Here is a 22,451-nt window from a genome sequence, read left to right on the forward strand (position 1 = left end):
AAGAAGATCCCACATGCCGCGGAGCAACTAAGCCCGTGCACCACAATTACTGAGCCTGCGTTCTAGAGCCCGTGCACCCACAACTACTGAAGCCCGTGTGACACAACTACTGACGTCTGCGCGCCTACAGCCCGTGCTTCGCAACAAGAGAAGCCACTGCAATGAGAAGCTTGCACACCGCAACAAACAGTGGCCCCTGATCACAACTAGAGAAAGCCCGCGTGCAGCAATGAAGACCCAACACAGCCAAAAATAAATAAATAAATAAAGAAAAAAAATTAAAATCTCTTGCCAATATGGTAAAAGTGGTATTTAATTTGCATGTCTTAGTGGTGAATGAAGTTGAGCACTATTTTATATATTTACTAGCCATGTGCATTTCTTGTCCAATAAGTTGACAGTTTATATCCTTTGTTCAGTTTTCTACTGGAGTATTTTTATCTTATTGATTTGTGAGAGTTCTTTGTATATAAGGAAATGAGCCTCTTTCATTCGTGTAGCAAATATTTCCTCACAACTTATAGTTTACCTTTTGACTTTGTTTATGGTATTTTGATACACATAATTTTAAATTTCTGTGGACTCAAACATATTCATTTTTAGGCTTCTGGATTTTAGGTAACATATAGAATGGTGTTAGAAAATAAAAAATATATATGTATGCTGTGTAAAGTAAGAGACTATCTGGAAAACCTAATTATAATCAGAAGCTTGCTCCATTTACATGGAGTCGGAGCAAAGAGAATTGTGGTATGCTTTATTCTGACTGTGGTAAGACTGGAGGATCATCTCTGCTACACAGTGGGGTATGCATTTCTAAAGAACAAAATATTTTTGCATCAAATACTGTCTTGCCCCTTACACAGTATCAAATATTCTAACTATTCAACTTTACTTTCTCAGTATTTCTTATCAGGCACCAAAAGCTTCTGCCATTACAATATTATCTCATGAAGGACATGCTACAAATAATTAAGATTAAAGCTTATTTTACATCAGTTACATATTTCATTTGATGACATTTTCTCACTTTGTCCTCAAATTCTAAGGATGTACTCTTGGTCTTTCAGTACCCTAGGAAATAAATTCCACTTCTCAGATAGGACTGGGGCAAACAGCACTCTGGTCTGAACATATTGAAGGTTTAAAAAATATTTTTTGAATGAACTCTAGAAAGAAAGAGGAGCTACTGTGAAACATTCTCAAATATTGGTATATATTTGCTATAAAATTTCTGATGTTACACCAGTTACACTTATTAATTTTCTTCAGTGGTATTTTTTACAAAATGAAAGTAAGTTTACTAAACAGAGGAAGTTTTCAATTTTGTTCAAAGTATAAAATTGTTTAAAGAAGTCTCAGTTGCTACACAGACAATCAGCTGAGAATGTTAATTTATAAAATAAACTATTTGTACCATGTACTTTCAATGTGATGTTTGGACCAGAAAACCAGTAATTTTCAGCTAATACTAAAAAGGAAATCATTTAATATCAATTGATATTAAATTGGCACAATTGAACTAAATTAATGTAAAATGATTTGGTACAGAGCCCAATTTTTCTATTACTTTAAGTGGAATTTTGCATTAACTTATATAACTGTAAAATTTCCACTACTCCCTATTTAATGTTCTAGCTGCATCATTCTGTGACTTGAATCTGTTAAAAACTGAATAACATTCTACCAAAGATGGTCTATAAAAGAAACGGAAATTTATTTTGAACAGTATTCCACTCTCCAAAGTTTTTGAGGTAAGTAAAAATGTCTCAGATTTTATTTCTTGTTATTGATACTTAGCTGATTCTGTTTAACTTTTATTTTTCAGTTGAATAAATATACCATAACTTTTTTAAAGTTGCAGGAAAAAATTAAAAAACCAGTGAACAGAGTTTCTCTCCTATCCTAAGACACAGGCGTGATAAGGATATAATTTAAGGATTGAAAATAATCATTATATTGCATTAGGAATGTTTTAGAAGCGATATCGGGTGAATTCTCCACGACTTAACACGGGGCTTGCATTATTTCTCATTTGGAAAATTTGTCTTGTTATTAAATACATTTTTTCCTTCTAATTTAAATCTAATTTAATATTAAAAGAATAGCTTAACCAAAAATTAAAGAAAAAGAAACAGCTCTTATTAACTAAACACTATTGTATAAATTTGTAACAGCAAGGGAAACACTGTAATAGGTCACTTCTCCCCGTCCTAGGAAAAGCGACGCTTCGGAGGACAAGCCGTCCCCGAGTTGATCCTTCCCCCCCCCCTCGCCCCTCGTCCCCCCTCCCCCCGTAGAGAGCTTTCGGCGGTCAAAGGTCCGGGACGCTGGATTCGAAACAAACAAAAAAATAAATAAAAAGGATAAAGACTTAAGAGTTTGTGGTCGAAGGAGCGATAGGGTATCCTTTCTCATTTCAAACATCTTGAGGGAGGGGTGAGGAGGCAGGATAAGAAGGAACCAAAATTCTTAACTAAGTAGCGAGGCCGCCTCCACCCACGTTTCCAGGAAGACTGGATAAGCGGGGGAGGCGGGGAACACCGGGTAGGTGCTCCTCGACTCCTTCTGCCCGATTTTCGATTTCCCTCCACTTCGCTCCGTCCTGTTCCTCCCCTCCGCCCCAAGAGTGGAGAATAAACTGTTCCAGCGCCCGGCCTAGCCTAGTAGCCCAGTTCCCTAAGTCTCCTAGACCCTGGAGAGAGACAGACCACGTTTTCTGGGAGACGGGACTAGTGTTATAAAGAAAAAAAAAAATTTTTTTTTCTCCAGTGCCAGGTCTTCCCGGTAGAGAATCAGCTCGCTTTCTCTCCACACCCGAAGCAAAAAACAAGCAAAACAAAACAAAACAAAACAACTCAAAAAACAACCCCCCTAAATCACTTAGGATCAGGTGCCGGAGTCACGCGAGTTGAGTCCTTTCGGTGGGAAGGAGTAGGCAGTGCGGTGAAGCGAGGGTCCGGGATCTAGGGCCGAAGGCCCTCTCGCTGGGGCCTGTCACAGAAGTGGACGTCGGAGGGTGATGCCCGACTAGGCTGCCACCTCGGGCTGCGCGGGGGGCGGAGAGGCCCGGAGCACGAGTCCCCAGCGAGCCCAGTTTCCGATTTCCCACAGCACGGGGGCTCCTCCGGACATTCCTACCGCCCTCCCCTCGACCCCCCCCCAATAAAGAAAGAGGAAACGCGGCGCGCCCGGCTGCGCGGCGGAAGCGCTGCTAAACGAATGAGTAAGTCAGGCGCGGGCACGCCACCTTGTTTACCCCACTCGGCGGCGCGCCTCTGCGGGCGCCTCGTTGGGAGGCGGCGTCGGAGACGCTGAACCCGGGAGGCAGTCGGCCCCGATTGGCTGGAGATTGGGAGGAGGATGCTGGGTGGGAGGGCAGGGGGCCAGGCGTTGCAGTGGCGACTCTTTGCCGCTAGATGACGCTCCCTCCCAACGGGAGCCGGGCGCGGGTTCGCGGCCGACAGATGGCGCCTGCGCGTTCCATTCGCCTCCAAGTCGCCGAAGAGCGAACACCCCAAACAATCCCGAAGCGCCACCAAAAAAAAAAAAAAAAAAAAAAAAAAAAAAAAAAAAAAGAGAGAGAGAGAGAGAAAAAAAAAAAACCCGCCGGATCCGACCGCCACTTTCAAAACCCCCCACCGCTCTAGAACCGCGGGAGCTTCCGTCCCTGAGTAGAATTCGAGGGTGTAAAGAAGAGGAAGGGAAAAATATCTTGTACCAGCCCAGGGGTGAAGAAGCCCCCGGCCTGAGAAAGAAGGAAGGAGGAGTGGGGGAGGCGAACAGTCTCGTTGCTGCCTCTGTATACGCTGAGGGGGGAGGTAAGTTATAAAATGGCGGAGGCGAAGCTTCTAGAAGTTTGGAGGGGCACCCGGAGGGCGCGGGGCCCACCGTGAGGCGCGTGTGGTTGAAACAGGGCGCGAGAGAGGAGTTGGGAGGGAAAGACACTGGGCACTCTTGCCGTTTAATTTCCTCTCTTCTTCCTTTGCCTCCAGCGGGGCCCGCCGTGGAGCGGGCGGTCAAGTGAAGGCGGGGAGAAGCCTCCTCGTCCCCGCGTAACCCCCAGCCCTTCTTTCTCCCCTCTTCCCCCAAGTGGCTCCCTCAGCACTACCAAGAACTTCCAGCCCCCCTTCCTCCCTACCTCCTACTCCTAGAGTGGCTTTCTACCGCAGGACTCTTCTTTTCGACTACCCTCGCTGAAGGTTTTCTCTTCCTTCCCTCGCCCCACTCTCCCTCGGGGCCTCTACGGAGACCCCCCCCATGGGTGGCCCAAAATGGAGAACGCGGAGCAGCGCAAGATGGAGGCTCTGCTTCTCGGTGTAGTGTTAGATTTAGGTGCCTTTTCTCCGGCAGGCTCTTAAGCCTGGGAGAGCCCGAACTGGAGGTGGGGTGGGGTGCGAGCCGTAGTGGGGAAGGCCGGGCGGCCGCGGTTGGGGTGGGGGAGAGCGCGGCATCACGGCGAGGGGAAGGAAGAGAGCAAAATGGTGGTGCTGGGAACCTAGGGGGGAGGGGAGGCGAGGAGGCTCGCTTGTGTATATTTGGGCCTCGGACCGAGGGAGGCGAGGGAAAATCTACTCTGATCACACCCCTCCCTCGTGCCCCCTCCCTTCTCCCTTCCCCTCCTTCCTTTCCTCCCTCCCTCCTCTCCCTCCCTCTCTTCCTCCCTTCCTAGAGAGGGAACAACATTCATGTGACGGGCCCCTCTGCTTCTCCCCCGCCCCATCATCTCCAGCGCGTGGTGGGGGAACTGCCGGGGAAAGCGATTGGCATCGATCTCTCCATCCCTTCCGAGGCCCGACTTCGGTCAGTTTTCTTCGGGCAACAATTTTCTGAATAGGTTGGGGTCTGGCGGTGTTGGCCCCCGCGTGCAGACCTTGCCCCGAAGGGGGCCCTGCCTGCCTGGCATGGGAGGAGGGGGGAAGGGCGGGAGTGGAAGGCTGTTTGTTGGGGGGTTTTGGCGCCACTTTTGTTTTAGTTTTAGTGCTGCTTTTCGTTCCCACCCCCACCCGCACTGTCTTTCTCAAGGCACGAACTGAGCTGATCCTTGCCCCAGGTAGGCAGCTTCTGCTTTTTCCCTCCACACTTTTATTCTTGCTTGGGGTCGACTTTCTTTTTTCTTCTCTCACGTACCCGGTGATCTGTGGACGGCGATTTTAGGACGGAAAGGGTCGGATGGGCCATGGGAAAGAGAAGGTGTGGGAAACAGCATCAAGTAGTTCCGCAAAACTTTGAGCCCCGTTCTCATTTTCTTCTGGCCTACATTCGTAAACGTATTGTTGATTTCTGCCCTTTTTTTCCCCCGTCGCGAGAATGTCTTGTTTTGCCTTTAGTTTTTTTATAAACCGCTGTACTTTCGGCATTTAGTTTCCGCTCCCCCTTGGTGTATATGCCATTTTATTTTTAATCATGAACTGTAATGGGTTTTATCGTGTGATTTTTCGTGCTGCAGTGTTCAGCTTTAATTTTTAATATTGCATTAGTAGTTTCATCTGGTTTGTGAGACTTTCTCTTCTGTGGCCTAGAAATGTTTTATATGTTGTTGCCTACCGCCCCCCTCCTTTCTCTTGGATGTAGTTTGTTAATTGAGGGTCATGGTGTTTGATTAAATGGTTATTTACAGTTTACGTGATATATCTATTAGAAACTTTTGATGTGTAGGATTAGATTTAAGTAAACGAAGAGCTCGTGTTGGTTTGAAATGGTTCCTTAAAATGCGCGGGCCGCCCTCCCCCCCCCCCACCGTAGAGCCCCATCTTCCCCTCACACTGGAGTGTAAATTCCATACCCCTTTTCTCCCACGGACCGCCGTATTTCACGGCAGCCACACCCTGTATTTGTCTCTGTGGATTGGGCTCATTATCAGCTTAATTTAGTGACTCTTAAACCACCATGATGGGACTTGCTTAAGCACGAAGCTTCTTTTCCTGTTTAGTCCTAGTGGTTAGTGTCGAAAGAGGAATAATCGAGGTTTCTTGATGAAACCTGGTGCGGTCCAACCTCTGCCTTTTTTCTGTTGTCTTTTTTCCTACTCCGGGCTGTTGGCGGTGTCAGCACCGCTGCTGGGGGCGGGGGTGGAGGGGAGAAAGAGTCGGGTTACCGAAGTGCGTCATTCCTGGCTCTAGCAGGGCCTGCTCGGGAGCTGCTGGTGTTTGTTACTGTCCTCGCAGCACTTTCCTGCCAACCTTCTCTCTCTGCGTATTGGTTAGGAGCAAAAGCAGGAGGCGGTCTCCTAATTCTATCTGTAGCCTAGCGCGTTGCGTTTAAGGGTATATGTGAACTTATTAAAAAAAATCGGCCTGGAAAGTGGATACATTTCTCTTTAATGACATACAATTCAGGTAGTTTAGACTTGATTTCATATGTTTTCCAGTGAACGGTGGGGTAATTTTGAACATTTTAAACCACTTACGTTAAAATGCCTGTTTTTTTTCCTACATTGATATCAATCTATAATTAGGAATCAGAAGGACCAGTTAAGGCGTAAGTGTTCAGCGGTCTTTCAAGTGCTTGAACTGTAATTTTATGACACATTATGTTAAATAGTCTTTTTTTTTAGTTTTGAGCCAAGGTGCTACGTGAATGCAAGCTAATTGTAAATGTTTAAGTTCATTTTCATCACATTCTTATTTACCCTTTTAGACGTAATTTTAAATATGTCCTTGGGATCTTATTGGCTTTATCAGATTCTTAAAGATGGGTATTTCCCTGTTTAAAAAAAATCCGAATTCTTAAAAAAAATTTACCACCTAACAAGTAATTCTATAGGGTGGCTGTACAGTTACATTGTTAGATTCTTGACTTCTTGCTAGTCTTTGATACTTTTTTATCTTTGGATTTTTCTCTGTACATACTGAGCACAGTGTCTTCCTTTTAATTCTTTTCTGAAGATAATTGGGGGAGAGGTGGGAGGTAGAGATGAAACAAAAGTGGCCTTGAGTTGATGATTGTAGCTGGGTGATGAGTACAGGAGAGCTCATTGTACTATTCTCTCTACTTTAGCGTGTACTTGAATGTTTCCATACTTAAACAAAAAATTTGGAAGAAAAAAATTCAGATTGTCTTGCAATTTTGGTGTAATGACTTAAGTTTATATTTACATATTATTTGCCTGGGAAACTTGGCCTTGTGTATAAGTAATTACACAATGTCTGACTTACAAACTCAAAAAATATTTAAATTGAACCAGTATAGAATAAGCAAGATAAATGGTTATAAATTGGTTGAACTTTAAATGTTTGTAACTTAGTCTGAACGTGCTCTACTTTTAGTTTCTTTTTTAATCCTTTGAAAATAGGAAAATTCCATTAGCAAATTTTGTAAATTCTGCTTGGTGTCTATTTCATTAAGTTGGAGTTCCAGTGAGTCAGTATGAAAGGGATTTACTATTAATAGGAGGGGCTTTGGCAGTTGGAATAAATGACAGTGGAAGGGATTCGGGTGCCCTAGGGAGCATTCCTGGTAAGAAGATCGAGGTAGGAGTTGAATTCAGTTTCAGTATTTGGTGTTTAATGAATGGGTAGAGAAGAGGATTGGAAAAGAAATCTACTTCTTACCTGTTCTTTCCCACTGTGAAATAACTATAGCATCCTAAGGTATCAGAGACGGGCAGTGGGGGTGGGGTGGTTTTTTAAAAAATTGATCTGAAAATGAATGTTTACATACAAAATGAGTTAAAGCTCCCCTCCCCCCACTTTTAACCATCTGATGCCATAAATAGTTAAAGGTTGATATGTAAAATATTTTAATGTTTTATATTAAGAACATCTGACCATTACCCATCAACAGTAAAGTAAAAATGCGTTGCCATTAAAACCTTCAGTCTCCTTAATTAGTGTATTTGTAAATTGCTCCTACAAAGGATTTGTAGATCATTTGAAGTTAAGTGCCTTATTTTCTGCAATTTTGTGTTGTTCAGTGGCAGGTTTTTTCACCCTATAAGATGTATTTCTGAACATACGTCAAAGTTTTAAAGGGAACCGAAAATAATGGATATTTAACTTCTGTATTTGGCGAAGTGTGATCCCTAATCATTATTAAAGCAAAAATTCCACCCTAGGCTGGGGACAGACATTTCGTAATTGTTAATATTAGTCTGTTTGTATATTTCGTATTCATCACTTTAGCTTTAGAAGGATGTTAAGAGAAGACAGATTATGTATTTTGAACTCTTATATGCGAATAATCTTAAATGTTGAGGATTGTGACTTCAGATTTATTTTATTGTGAGGCAAGAGCTAAACTACTAAAGCAACAAACTATGAGTTTGGTAACTTTGAAGTCTATTTAGTTAGGTTTTTTTTTTTTTAAAGCCCAAGTACTCAAGATTTTAATGAAATTAAATTATACATTATTTTTTCATTGTTTTCTTTTTGAACCTTAATGACGTTGGTGGTCTCCTGAGAACCTGTGAATTAAAATGGGTGGGTTGGGGTGGGGGACAGGCTCAGGCTCAAACTACCCTTTGGGAATATAGGGTTAGATGTGAAAATACACCTTGGACAGTTTAGTAATGCTTAATACTCTGCATGTTTAACTGATGCCACCCACAATTATGTGTGGGAAGGGAGTAAACAGTGAATAGCATATTCTTCTTTGGGTTCTTTATAATAGATGGAAGACTTCAGTTTTTGATGCTGCAAGTTAACTTTCGAGCTTAAAATTTACAGTAGATGGACGCAATGATCTATTACACCTCAATGGGATAAGGTTCATATCTTTAATGTGACTTTTTTGTCTCACATGTTAAAAAAACACTGGTCTTGTGTTAGTACTTTGACTTCGCTATTAGATTATTCGAAGACTTGAACCCAACAGTTTACTGTGTAGTGGAGCTCTATCCTATACCTATTTTGGGAGTTGGGGAGCATAGCAAAGGCAAGGGATAGTCCCAGTTATCTATGGGTGTCAGTATATATTGAAACACCGTTAATTATCAGTAAAGAAGAAACTTTAAAGATACAGATTATTTTAAGACTTCTTTACATGTATTTTATTTGTGTAATTTCTACATTTGATACATATTTAGGACTTTTAATTTGTGGCTCAGTACTGCTCCTGTATAATAATTTTCTGATATCTCTGGATATCATGAGTGGTGGTTATTGCGTGTTCTCTTTGCCAAAGATACATGAGAAAACAAAATTGTCAGCTTGATATTTTTCAGTCTCCTGAGTTGCCTGCTTTGTATTTAATTTAACCAAATTTTATATTTTGTCAGTGTGAGTGGTGTTGCTTGGTGGAGTCTTAATTTTTGTATATGTGCATTTAAAAAAAAAACTACATCTCTTTAGCAGCTATGGTAATCTGCTACCTGAACTGTATTTTTTTTTCTGAACTGTATTTTTAATGTATGCTTGCTATAGTTCTATCTTTGCTACTAGCCAGAAGAAAACAAATCTTTACATATGGTTGGTCTAGTCTAGAGATTATTGAAATTGTTTTAAGCCCCATCCTCTCCCCCAAATGAGGGGAGGGTGAATAATGTTGATGATCTGTTCTTTTTTATTTTAATTGGAAAATACACGACTAGGCTTGATGAGACAAACTAGAGCGATTTCTGTAAATTCTGGATAATCTAATGTACACCTCAAAGGTAAAATTCCTTTATAAAAATATATTGTTCAATCTTTGCGATTGGCTCCCTACTGTATCCCTTTAAATTCTTCAGGAACACCCAAACACTGGTAAATATAAACAGCTTGTGATCGCAATAAATATATATATATTGTTTAAATTCTGTTGAATGTTGTTAGGGGGGAAAAGCAGGTCCTATTTACACTTTTGCATGAATAACATTTGTTTTAATGGGATTTGACCTATAACTTGTTGAATCCTGAGATATTCTAAGAAACTCTTAATTTAGTTGCCATTTGAGTGACTTTTAAATGCCAATAACTGTACACTGTTTTAACATGTATTGTTTAAACTTCTCTGCTACCTTGCAAGATAGATGGTTGTCATTTTACAGATGGGGAAATTGAGGCTCTCAGAGAATAAATGACTTGTCACATGATAATAATTGACAGTCTGAATTCACACGCATATTAGCCTGGCCTCAAAACCTTTGTACTTTTTTGTTAAACTCAGTAGTTTCTCTTAACTGTGTTAGGTCTTGGGATATCTATCATTGAAAGCATGTATCTTTTCAGTGTTACAAAATGAAGATTTTTTTCACGTATAGTACAGGGTTAATGCAGATTTTTAATGTAGGGTTAGATGAGTTGCTGCCTGATGAACGGTCTAATTGTGTTTTATACTAATAGTTGAAATAGTTGAAATAAATCTGAGCTTTAGGTTTGTTTGAGTATGCTCATTATACAAAAGTTTGTGGAATAATATATATATTTTTTTGTTTTAGATGGGATAATATGTTGAATTGTATTCTTAATTTTTGGGGGGTCATACTATGGTAGATAGAGTGGTTTCACTAATTTTTTTTTCTTTTGTCATTTAAGCTCTATATAGAATGGAGCTAAATGTGTCTGAGAATAGTTCCCCAATCATTCAGCATGTTTATCGAGTGATTTGAAAAGAGAATTTAGGTGACTCTTATAATTCACTGCTCTGATTGGTTCTGTAGGGTTTTTTTGGTTATTTAATGGTACCTTAAAAATATTTTCTTCTAAGTGTTAGTACCTTATCTGTTTCTACTTTCTATTCTAGTTCATCTTTTCACTTAATTAAAATTTCTTGTTCTTATTTTTTATCAGGTAATAGTTAATATTGCTGCCCTGGATTATTTGGTTCATTAGTGATCAGAATCTTGGTCTCAGCTTTCTTTGCTTTTCCTCTTTCTCCTTCCTGCTTTTCATAAACTATAACTAGAACTTTCTAATCTGAAGGAATGCTAGATATCGTGTAGCTGGCCTAAGATAAATTAGTGGAAATGGGGTAAAACCAAAAATATTAGTGCTTTTCACAGCCATGAGTCAAATTTATATATTTTATGTTAATCATTTCCTTAAGCTTTATTCTGTAGGAAATATTTTTTCCAGGTGATACTGTCTTCTACCCAGAGTCAATATTGAGTCTTTTCATCCATATTTTCCCCTTTGTAGTCCAAGAATACCACTGATGTTCTACCACAGAATTATGCCCCAAGGCATCCATTGTATATAATAAATTAGTTTCTCTCCAGTGCATCTAGAAAGATACTAGCTATGTACTGTTCTTGGGAGAATTCAGGAAATTGTCACTCAAATCATTTTCTGAGTTCTGTGGTTAATAACATGAGGAACACTGGTTGAGAAAGGTTGCTAGAATATTAAGGGACTTGGCTTGATGTCAAACAAGGTTTTACTTTTCATGGTTTCTTTCCTGTCAGTAACCCTAATATAGCCTCTACTTAAAACTTAACGTTTGATAAAAAGTGAATGCAGTTGCTGATACTGCCATTTCTGTGGGATAAATTGGTCAGTGTTGATTTCAAGCAGTTAGTGCTGCTTAGTTGTTTTAAATAATTGAATATTGAATTTGGGAAGTTAAATGCATAATTTCATTTGTAAAAAAGAATATTGTAGGAGCTCTGTTCATTATATTATTCAAAGCCTTTTTTTTTGTTTGTTTGTTTGTTTGTTTTTTGCGGTACGCGGGCCTCCCACTGCTGGGGCCCCTCCCGCCGCGGAGCACAGGCTCCGGACGCGCAGGCCCAGCGGCCACGGCCCACGGGCCCAGCCGCTCCGCGGCACGTGGGATCCTCCCGGACCGGGGCACGAACCCGCGTCCCCTGCATCGGCAGGCGGACCCCCAACCACTGCGCCACCAGGGAAGCCCTCAAAGCCTTTTATAAGAAGCCTTTGACAGTGACTAACATTAACAATAGGTAACACTAACTGTACTCTTACTGTGTGCCGGACACTATTACAAATGCTTTATGTGTATTAGCTCACTTAGTCTTCATAACTCTCTGAAGTAGGATGACCATATGATTTTTTGTTCAAACCAGGATACTGTTGAGAGTGAAAGGGGGCACTAAGTGGATGGCATGCTAGGATAACAGTATAAACTAGGACTGTCCCAGAGTAACTAGGATGTATGATGACCCTAATTAACAACTCCCACCCCTTTTTTAGAAGAGAAAACCAAAGCATAGGAGGCCAAGTAACTTGCCCAGTTAGTAAGTGGTAGGAAGAGATTCGAAACCCCTATGGAGATTTCTTTGGGCATGAACGTGATTTAAATTACTTTACACTGCCATATTCTTAGAGTTTGTTTTTACTCTTTGGAGGAGTTTTTATTGGTATGGGGTCGACAGTAAAAGACAAGATACAGTGTTTTTAAAAACCCAGTAGAATTTCCAGTTGGCTTTTTTCAAGTGACTCTTAAGACTTCAGTGATGATATCTTAATGTTGAAAAGCAACTTCTCTGAGTGAGGTCCTCCTAAATAAAAACAGAAAACTCCATGATAACTACTTTTACTGTTTACATCTGTATTTGTTTTCCTTACATTGTTTAGACTCCCTTTACGGGTTTCTTAGGAGGAAATGTGAATTGTATGATATTTCATGGGGGCTCTTAGATGGAAAATTTCTTCTGAGAAGAAAACTGAAAGAGACACAGTTTTGTGACTAAGGAGAAGTAGTATTAGAAAAGAAAGAAAAAGGTCTAGTTTAGAGACTTATTCGAAGTTAAACTGATTCTGTACCATAATTTGAAAATTAAGTCTTTTGGAGATTGATGTGTCATTTCGTAAAATTAATAGTTGTCTTTTATTTTTGGTGACTTTTGCAACTGCTTTGTATTCCCAGCCTGTTTGTTTGTGGTACACACCCCCCCCCAAATGATTTAAACATTTGGTGAAATGATTTCAGCATAATCACAGATTTTACTATTTTGTAAAATAAGATTTTTTTCCCTCTTTTTTCTTTTAGTGAGGGTGAGTAGTAGAGAGCTGATCTTAAGAGGACTTCATACTTAGCTATTCTAATATTTCATTGAGGAATTTGTTTTTTTTTCCGCTAGCTAGTTCACTTTTATAAGTTTTGTTGGCATCACTATCTTATAAACAACTGAGAGGCTATTAAGTAGGTCTATTCAATTCTTAAAGTCATTTGTTTAGTTCATTAAAGCCATCGTGAAGTTGGAAGGTGGGGACTGCATATCTGACCAGAGGAAGGAATTTGTGGGCCGCATAATGACTGGTAAACAAAAGGTTATTTTGTGGATTTGATTTATTATAGAAATTAATGCAGTTGGTATTTTTAAAAAGCTATTGCTGGGTTTTAATATGGGGCCCATGGATAGGGTGGAGGTGTGAGAACCCTGTGAAATTAATGTACAACATGTATAACTGCATTTATTCAAGTTTTCAAAAGAGTTCATTCGTTGTTTTTTCAGCTGGTACTTAAAGTGCCTTCAGGGATGGGATATACAGTGGTAAACTACGTAGTCTCTGCCCTCAGTCAATGTTGTCAGTTGAGTTTTATCACCCCAAAAGGGTTAAAACTAACCCATTTTGGAAACATTATGTACTGGGATTACTGTATATTAAAGAATACTAAGCTAAAACCAATAGCCATCAATGCAGTTTTTTTATTATTTTTTATTTTTTTTGCGGTACGCGGGCCTCTCACTGTTGTGGCCTCTCCCGTTGCAGAGCACAGGCTCCGGACGCGCAGGCTCAGCGGCCATGGCTCACGGGCCCAGCCGCTCCGCGGCATGCGGTATCTTTCCGGACCGGGGCACGAACCTGCGCTGCCTGCATCAGCAGGCGAACTCTCAACCACTGCGCCACCAGGGAAGCCCAATGCAGTTTTGATAGTGTCCTTAATTTAAGATTAGTGACAAGTATTTAAAAATAAGGAGTACTCTGAAAAGCTTTGGGGAAAAATAACAATTAAGGACTGTTGATGTAGCATTGCAATGCTTCAGTTCAGTCTTCGGTGGTTGTTAATAAACTAAGTTAAAGAAGCCCATGATCATTCCCTGTAACCAGTTACTGTTATCCAAAGGTTGAGACCTTCTAAGTGATATTGTGCTTCTGTGTAAAAGAAAAAGAGGCAATCAACAATCACTCTGTTATATAGGACTCTTGTGTGTCTTTCTCTACCTCAAGTTGTAAATGCTTGCGTTTAAATAGGAACTTAAATTTATCCCTGCTTGTGTTTTGCTTTTTGACTGGATTCTTTGTTGGAGTGTTAGCTTGAAATGTCTTTGTAGCAGTATATGATATTCATTAAATTCATTCTCTACATACATATGATGATGTAGGTTTGGTATATTTAAAGTAGTATTTCCATTTCAGGACTGGGATGTATGATACTCTCTTTTCTTGGGTTTCTAACGTTTTTCTCTTTTCAAAAGCAAGAATATTTCCACACTCACCAATGTATCTCCTGCCTTGTAACTAATTTGCAAACTTTATGGTGGTTAGAATGTTACTACAAAGAACACATTTAATATTCTCTTACTAAAAAAGGCCTTTTTTGTGATTTAAAGAAATAGTATTAAAGATAGTTGGACATGAACCTTTGAGAATTTCCCTTCTATGCTAAAGAAGTAGAGAAAATGTAGGAAATATTAGCAAAGCCATAATATTTTTCCTTTGGGATATGTCCCTCCCTGTTTCCACCACTCATTCAGGCCAAAAGACATTCCTCAGACTTTATTCCTGGCAGGAGAATTGAGGAAGTGGTGGTAGCCATGGCTGGCAGGGAAGTAGAAGCTTGAAGGTATGTTTTTGAAAAGCAAATTTGTCAATGACAAATGGATTTTTCCAGTTTGAGTATATGTACTTTTTTGAGTTTTGGTTACATGTCAATGCATAAAGTGCTACTATTCATTGAGGAATATTCAGTGGTTGGATTCATATTTGGGTGTTCTAAATATACTTGAAAAATTTCAGAGGGATTATCTGGACAATACAGGATTATATTAGAAAAGATCGTTTAGTAGGGAATTAGTTCCTAAACCTTTGAAGTTAGACTGAAACAGTTATCCAGGTTGCTGCAGAAAAAATAGCAAACCTAACATGAGAGATAATTATTTGTGTGTATAAATATGTAATGTTTATATGTACAATATTGGTGAATATCCAAACTTATGTCTTATAACTAGTTTACCTTTTTCAGACAAGGGATTACGTTTTTATCTGATTTTGAATTCTTGTCTCATTGTGTAATATGTATCATGCAGATTCTGAAATGGTAATTAAAACCTTAGGTTTTCTAGGAAAGTAACCCTACATTATAATTACATTATTAATATCTCATCTTCAAGACCTGTATGTTGGAAGAGAAGTAGTCAATTAGTTTCCTCTAGTTGGCTTTGCATTAATGATAAACTTTGTGTATCTACAGGATATCATTTATAGGATCTACTACACAGCAAGGCTCCCTAACATTTAATTTTTATTTCTTAAAACAACCATGTGAGATAATTGGTGGTATTTTCATTTACTGAGGTTCAAAATAGTTAAGTGACTTGCTCACGTTCACTCAGCTAGTTAGTGGCAGAGCCTACTTTTGAATCCAGTTCTGCCTAATTCCAGCACACTTCTTTACACAGTGATACATTGCCTTCCAGTGGGATATTTATAGACTTGTGTAGTGATAACTTTTGGCGGGGGGGAAGAGTAAGAGGGGGCAAGCATACTAACTTGATGAGACTGAGGAAGTTAGACTTCTCAAAGTAGAAAACTTTTGGAAATTAGGTAGGGGAAAGGCTTATTTTCTACCAAGAGCTGATAAGGAATAAATTATTCTCAGTCTGAAGTTAGATGTGATATGTTTCGTATTTTATAATAAGCATCAAATAACACCTAGAAGAGGGTTGGGTGGGGGAAGATGATAAAGTTTGTTACATTGAATTTGTTTTAATCCCCAGTAAAGTGACATCTGAATTAATTTTGAGGAATTAAACTTCTTATAAAATAAACTATGAAACAAAATGTTATCCAAAGCATTGTTGGCATATGTCTCACTAGTAGTGTTCCTACTAAAGGACAGTAATACTAACGGGAGCAAAATCTGATCAGGTAAATTGGTCTAAATCCAGATAACATCATGATGCTACTTTTATGTTCTTCTGTTCTGTTTTGATTTTCATTTTTCTCCAGCACCCTTTTCTGTTGCTTTTCCATCTCCACTATCTGTACAATTTCTAAAATTCTCCATGTAAAGTAGAACTGTTTTGATGATGATTTCCTTTTTTTTACTTTTATACTTTTACTAATAATACTATATAACTCCATATGCTAGGCACTGAAATAGAAGTGATTTCAAAAATAAAGCCATTTTATCCTCCCAGCAACTCTCTGAGGTAGGTACTGCTATTGTTTTCTGTTTACAGGTGAGGAAACAGGTGCAAAACAAAAAGGTAAAATTGCACAAGGACACATACCTAGGAAAGCGGTGGAGACTTGATGTGAACCCAGGCAATCTGATTAGTGTCCCATGTTCTTAGCACTACAGTACCATACTGCTGATTGTTGACATTAATATGAATGGTTTCCTCATCTTGGCAGTGTATTTATTTTAAGTCTTCTCTTTAATCATGAAGTATGTTTGCTCATCCTAATAGGAATTTTAGAGGTCAGCAGAGGATTGGGAAATTTTCTGATCCTCAGGTTTCCTAGCTATAAAATGGGCAATCCGGCATCGGCATGCCTTATGTTATTATGGGGATTAGGTAACAATACTTTTCTGAGTGTTTTCTGTATGCCAGACAATATGCCTAGGGTTTTGCTGGCATGATAGACCCCCAGATAACTGTAATATTTTCATTTATTGAGTACATTCTGTATGTCAGATACTTGATGTAATATACTACTTTTACATCTTACATTGTATAGGGGATATTGTACTCATTTTACAGAAAACTGAGGCCTAAAGAAATTTAGTAATTTGCCCAAATATGTTCTCACCTCTCGGCCGTTGTATTTACTGTTCCCTCTGTCTGGTGCGGTTGCTTATTTCTTTAGGACATTTTGCTCACTCAAGTAATCAGCCTTTCAGTGAAGTATTCCTTGGCCATATCATGTAAAATATCTTTTGCCCCCAACACTTCCTTTTCTCCTTACTGTATTTCTCTGCATGGCTCTTTTCATTATCAAACATAGTTTTATGTGGGTTATCTCTTTCCCCACCTTAGAATGTAAACCCATTGAGGGCAAGAATATTTGTCTTGTTCATTGCCTTAACCCCAGCACCTAGAACAGTGGTTGGGACATAGTAGGTTGTATAATATTTGTTGAGTGGATGCATTATGTGGTATCCCGAGACTCACTAGGCTTACTTGCAAGCTGATCCTGAATTAGACTGATTTAATCTTAATGGACCAAGATGGGCATTTTCCGAAACAGAGTTGTGATGAGGATTGTGCTTGGGGCTGTTTTGGGGTGGGAGTGGGGAGGCAGTGCAGTCTCCTGTTGTAGTTTTTAGAAGTCTGTTCTCATGAATTGCCTTGAATTCCGGGAGGAGTATGTGCCCTCAGGTCAGCTTCTAGGTTCTGTGAAGCCTTTTATCTCTTAGTAGAGGTCTGCTTTCCAGCTTCTTACTGTCTTAACTTTCAACCCCTCATTTTGCCTAAAGATTTGTTCATTGACCATTTATAGTGTATTTGTGATGTGCGCAGTGTGGAGCTGTGAAGCAGGGAGTTGGCTTCATACAGGAAGATTCCTAGCTTTGCCATGATATGTACATAAACATGTATGTATGGTAAAAAAAAAGAACTGCCATGTACTGAAACTTTAAATAATTGTTTTAGTTTTAATATTTTGATAGCACATAAAATCATTATTTTCTCATGTCTTGGAATTCATACCTCTTTCTTTCTGCTTCTCATAAAATTTGTTGCAATAATGTATGTAGTTGGAACATGGTAGTGATAATACTGAACCATGCTCTTGCACTTAAATGGTAGCTGATTTTTGAGAGAAAGACAAAATTGTATTTTTAGATATTTCAATCTTAAGCTGATATTAGCGCAACTGGAGTTCAGCAGATATAAGAGTAGGAGATAGACCTTAGGGATCCCTGTGCATACTGTACATTGGTCTTTAGAGGGGAGAAGTTATAAATAAAGAGGAGTAGAAGGCCAGGAGTGAAAACCTTATTATTAACTGGGTAGGAGGAAGAAGTAGGAACATTGATAGACTGGTCAGGGATATAGGAGAAAATCTAGGAAAATGTAGCATAAAATCCATAAGCATCTAAAATTTGAAAAGCATCCAGATGGCATGTTCTCCCATCTGTGAGATGATTTTAAATTGTATACAGTATAAAAACTGTTGTTTCAATTATGTCAAGATGAAATTATCTTTAAAGCTGATATAATCAATGGTTATCCTTATGTAGATTGTTTTCTTTGTGGCATCTCTTGGGAGTTGGGTTCTTCTTCCACCCTGGGTCCCAGGTTACCAGACTAAGCTGGGAAGTGGTCTGGGACAAGAAGGGAGGGCATATCTGGCTTATTGCATTCTGAAAAGTCAATGAAAATTTTACTGGAATTACTTTGTATGGAGCTGTGGATAATCAAAGAATTGATTGTACTTAAATATGAGTGGTATTAGATAATATACTGCAATTTGATGTCCTCTTCAAAATAGCTGTGAAAATTATGGTTGGATTTGCTGGAGTCTACTTTGAAAAGGAAAACCTTTTCTTTTTTTCCTCTGTTCTTTTATATGAGATAAGTGTGTAGGCAACCACTTCACTTTTCTTCAAATTTTGTGCAAAAACTATCTTGGGTAGAAATAATGCCAGACGTGACTATCTTACAAAATTTTCTCACTTTTCTGCTTCTTGGGATAATATTTCAAAGGGAAATTATTGTTATCAGTCTAAAAAACTACTTATAATTCTACTTGCTTCAATCTAAAACTATTTTTTTCAAAACTATTTATTTTTTAAAATTTTGGTAAAATGTAAAATTTTACCATTTTAAGTATACAGTTTAATGGCATTAGTTACATTCACATAGTGGTCCAAACATCACCACCATCTATCTCCAGAACTTTTTCATCATTCCATAATAAAACTCTCTACCCATTAAACAGTTCCCTATCTCCCCTCTGCCCTCAAACAGTTCCTGGTAACCAGCGTTCTGCTTCGTGTTCCTATGTATTTGACTAGGTACCTCAGGTAGGAGGAAGCATAGAGATATTTATCCTTTTGTGACTGGCTTATTTTACTTAGCACATTTTCAAGGTTCATCCTTGTTGTAGCATGTGTCAGAATTTTCTTCCCTTTTAAGGATATATAATATTCCATTTCTGTATATACCACATTTTGTTCATTCATCCGTGATGGACACTTGGATTGCTTCCACCTTTTGGCTGTTGTGAATAATGCTGCCATGGACATGGTATACAAATATCTGTTTGAGTCTCTAGTTTCAGTTCTTCTGTGTGTATACCGAGAAGTAGAATTGCTCCACAAATATTTGAGTGTCTATAAGTGGCAGGCACTGTGCTAAGCACTGGGGATATCAGTGAACAAGGCAGGCCTGGTTCCTGCCCTCAGAATTTACAGTCTAGTAGGGAAAAAAGATATTAAATAAGCAGTTACAATTAAGTATGGTAAGTGTTACAAAAGGGCAAGTACAGAGTGCCATGTATATATTTTATATGGTCGTAATAATGTATATATTGTTAAAGTAAAAAGAATACAAAACATCAAATGCTTTTTCATATTCTGATATCCCCTGCAGCACCTCACTCGCCAACCTACCACCACACGGAAACTTTTTTGTCCCCCCCCCCCCACATTTAAAAATTTAATGCATCTGGAATATATTTTTGACTCTGATGTGACGTAGGGCTATTGTGCTGTTGTAGTCTATAAGCAGTATATATTTGGTCTTCTCTATTTCTGGCACAGAGCTCCCCAAACCCTTCGAATTTCCTCAGTGTTCGGAGTGATAGAGGTATCTTTTGTTGTATCAATAAGGTGACTTTTAGAAAGCACCTTAGGGTGGGGACTGGTTGGTTGCTAGTGAAGTCAGCTGTGGTTAGAGGGTTAGAACTTTCAGTCCCCACCCCACCCCCACTTCTGGGGGCATGGAATGCAATCACCAGTGGCCAATGATTTAATCAATCCCGAAGCCTCCATAAAAACCCTACAGGAAAGGGTTCAGAGAGCTTCTGGTTTGGTGAACTTATGGAAGTTTGGGGAGAATGGCGAGCTCCAAGAGGACTTGGAAGCTTCCTCACCTTTTCCCGGTACCTTGCCCTGTATCTCTTTCATCTGGCTGTTCCTGAGTTCCTTTTACAATAAACTGGTGATCTGCTAAGTAAAATGTTTCTGAGTTTTGTGAGCCACTATAGCAAATTAATTGAACCCAAGGAGGGGTTCTTAGTGTCAAAAAAAAATGCACAACCTAAAAGTTGAGAATTATGTTTTATTTGGAGGAATTTCTGAGGACTTCAACCCGCAAGACAGCCTCTGAGATAGCTCTGAGGGACTGCTCCAAAGAGGTAAGGGAGGGGCCAGGATAAATAGGAGTTTTGCAACAGAAAACAGGTAGTTAGAACATCAAAAGACTACTGTTAGTTAAAGAAAACCAGACATTTCAAGTTAATGAATTTAGCACTTTTCTTGTATGGGAAGATGCAAGAGTCTGGGCTCATTGAAGTCATTCCTTTGATAGGCACCTTAACTATCTAGGGCCAGTATCCTGTTCTTTCCTGTCCTCAGTCCCCTCAGGGTGCACCGTTGCAGGTTGGCTGCTGTGGCTAAGGGTTTGGCAGCGGGAAGCCCCTTTGTCTCCATCCTGAGTTCCCTCAGGGCTCACCATCGGGGCAGCAGGTAGTGGCTGATGGCTTGATGGCCATAGATAGCATCCTTTGTTTGCTGATATGGCAGGCAACGTTTTTCATTCGCATTAAGAACCTCTAATTTATAGCCAGTTGGTCAGAAGTACCGGTAACAACCTGGACTTGCGACTGCCCTCTGAAGTGGGGTTGGACTGGGGCAGTCCTGTAGGACTGAACCCTTAAACCTGTGGAATCTGATGCAGTCTCTGGGTAGACAGTGTCAGAACTGAGGTGAATTGTAGAACTCCCAGCTGATGTCTGGAGAATTACTTGGTGCTGTATGAGATATCCCCCCACCCCCTCACCCCTGCCCGCAACACAACATTGGAATTGGGTCTCAGAACCAGTTTAGCTCTACACATTTTTGTCTTTTTGTGTGTGTGCCATACCATCAACTACCTAATTATTTTCCTTGCTGTACATTTGTCTCTTTCCTCCTCTGTTTTAGAAGGCACAGCTTCTATGAGTAACTTTGTCTTTTCCCCTTATCTAGTTATGTCCAGCAGTGGGATCATGCTGTCATTGAGTATGAACTTTTTGAAGCTCCTTGTAACTGAAGGTGTGTTGTTTTCCAGTAGGGTCGTACCTACCTTACAGTCCCACCGTTGCTGTCGTGTATGGTAACCACATTATCCCTGCTTTAGAGATGTTATTTTATTTTATTTTTTTGCGGTACGCGGGCCTCTCACTGTGTGGCCTCTCCCCTTGCGGAACACAGGCTCCGGACGCGCAGGCTCAGCGGCCATGGCTCACGGGCCCAGCCGCTCCGCGGCATGTGGGATCTTCCCGGACCGGGGCACGAACCCGTGTCCCCTGCATTGGCAGGCGGACTCTCAACCACTGCACCACCAGGGAAGCCCTTCCCCTTATTTTTGAGCAAGGTATTTTGAATGTGACAGCCAACACTTAAGTTTAACCTGAGGGCCTTTTAATTATGAGTATACAGTAGTTTTCTGGTTAATTACTGGTAGTGATGGTTTTTAGTATTAAGTCTCAATAGAAGTATCTAATTTTATTTGGATTTGTGTATTGTTTTGTAATGTCTGTTCACCTTATTCATGGTGTTAGTTCATTTCAGTTTACGAACAGCAGTTGCTTAGGAAACCTGCAATAATCTATCCATCCACTTGTCTAGCCCAGTAGTGTTAAGTTGCATTCAGTGGACAGTTTGTGGATGAGCTGTGCTCAAGTGTTTTGTAAACAGAATATGAGAGAACCAGTGGGAAAAGCCCAGATTTTTTTCTCACTGCAGTGTAATCTTCTTAGCAATGAAGCCGACAGTGAAATTAAATTTTTATTAGTAGTTCAGCCTGTTTTTCTTTCTTTTTTAAAAAAATTAATTAGTTTATTTATTTTTGGCTGCATTGAGTCTTTGTTGCTGCACGCGGGCTTTCTCTAGTTGTGGTGAGCAGGGGCTACTATTTGTTGCGGTGCGCGGGCTTCTCATTGCGGTGGCTTCTCGTTGCGGAGCACAGGCTCTAGGTGCACAGGCTTCAGCAGTTGTGGCTCGCGGGCTCTAGAGTGCAGGCTCAGTAGTTGTGACGCACGGGCTTAGTTGCTCCGTGGCACGTGGGGTCTTCCCGGGCCAGGGCTCGAACCTGTGTCACCTGCATTGGCAGGTGGATTCTTAACCACTGTGCCATCAGGGAAGCCCTCAGCCTGTTTCTTGATAGTAATGATTATTCTTAGTCATGAGCA

General features: G+C 40.1%; 1 protein-coding gene across 5 annotated transcripts in view; it reads left to right on the top strand.

Moving 5' to 3' along the window:
- Positions 1-3,067: 3,067 nt before the first annotated feature.
- Positions 3,068-22,451, top strand: part of STAG2 (STAG2 cohesin complex component) — a 117,411-nt gene continuing 98,027 nt past the window's right edge. For 2 of the 5 annotated variants that reach the window (XM_082865060.1, XM_082865064.1), the window contains exon 1: positions 3,068-3,821. The gene's annotated coding sequence lies outside the window, so the exon portion shown is untranslated. Of the gene's footprint in view, positions 3,822-4,271; positions 4,385-4,695; positions 4,804-5,017; positions 5,054-22,451 lie in introns of those variants that run through there. The other 3 variants (XM_082865062.1, XM_082865061.1, XM_082865063.1) reach the window with 3 other exon arrangements.

This window comes from Leucopleurus acutus (assembly GCF_964270905.1).
Source record: "Leucopleurus acutus genome assembly, chromosome: X".
Classification (NCBI taxonomy): domain Eukaryota; kingdom Metazoa; phylum Chordata; class Mammalia; order Artiodactyla; family Delphinidae; genus Leucopleurus; species Leucopleurus acutus.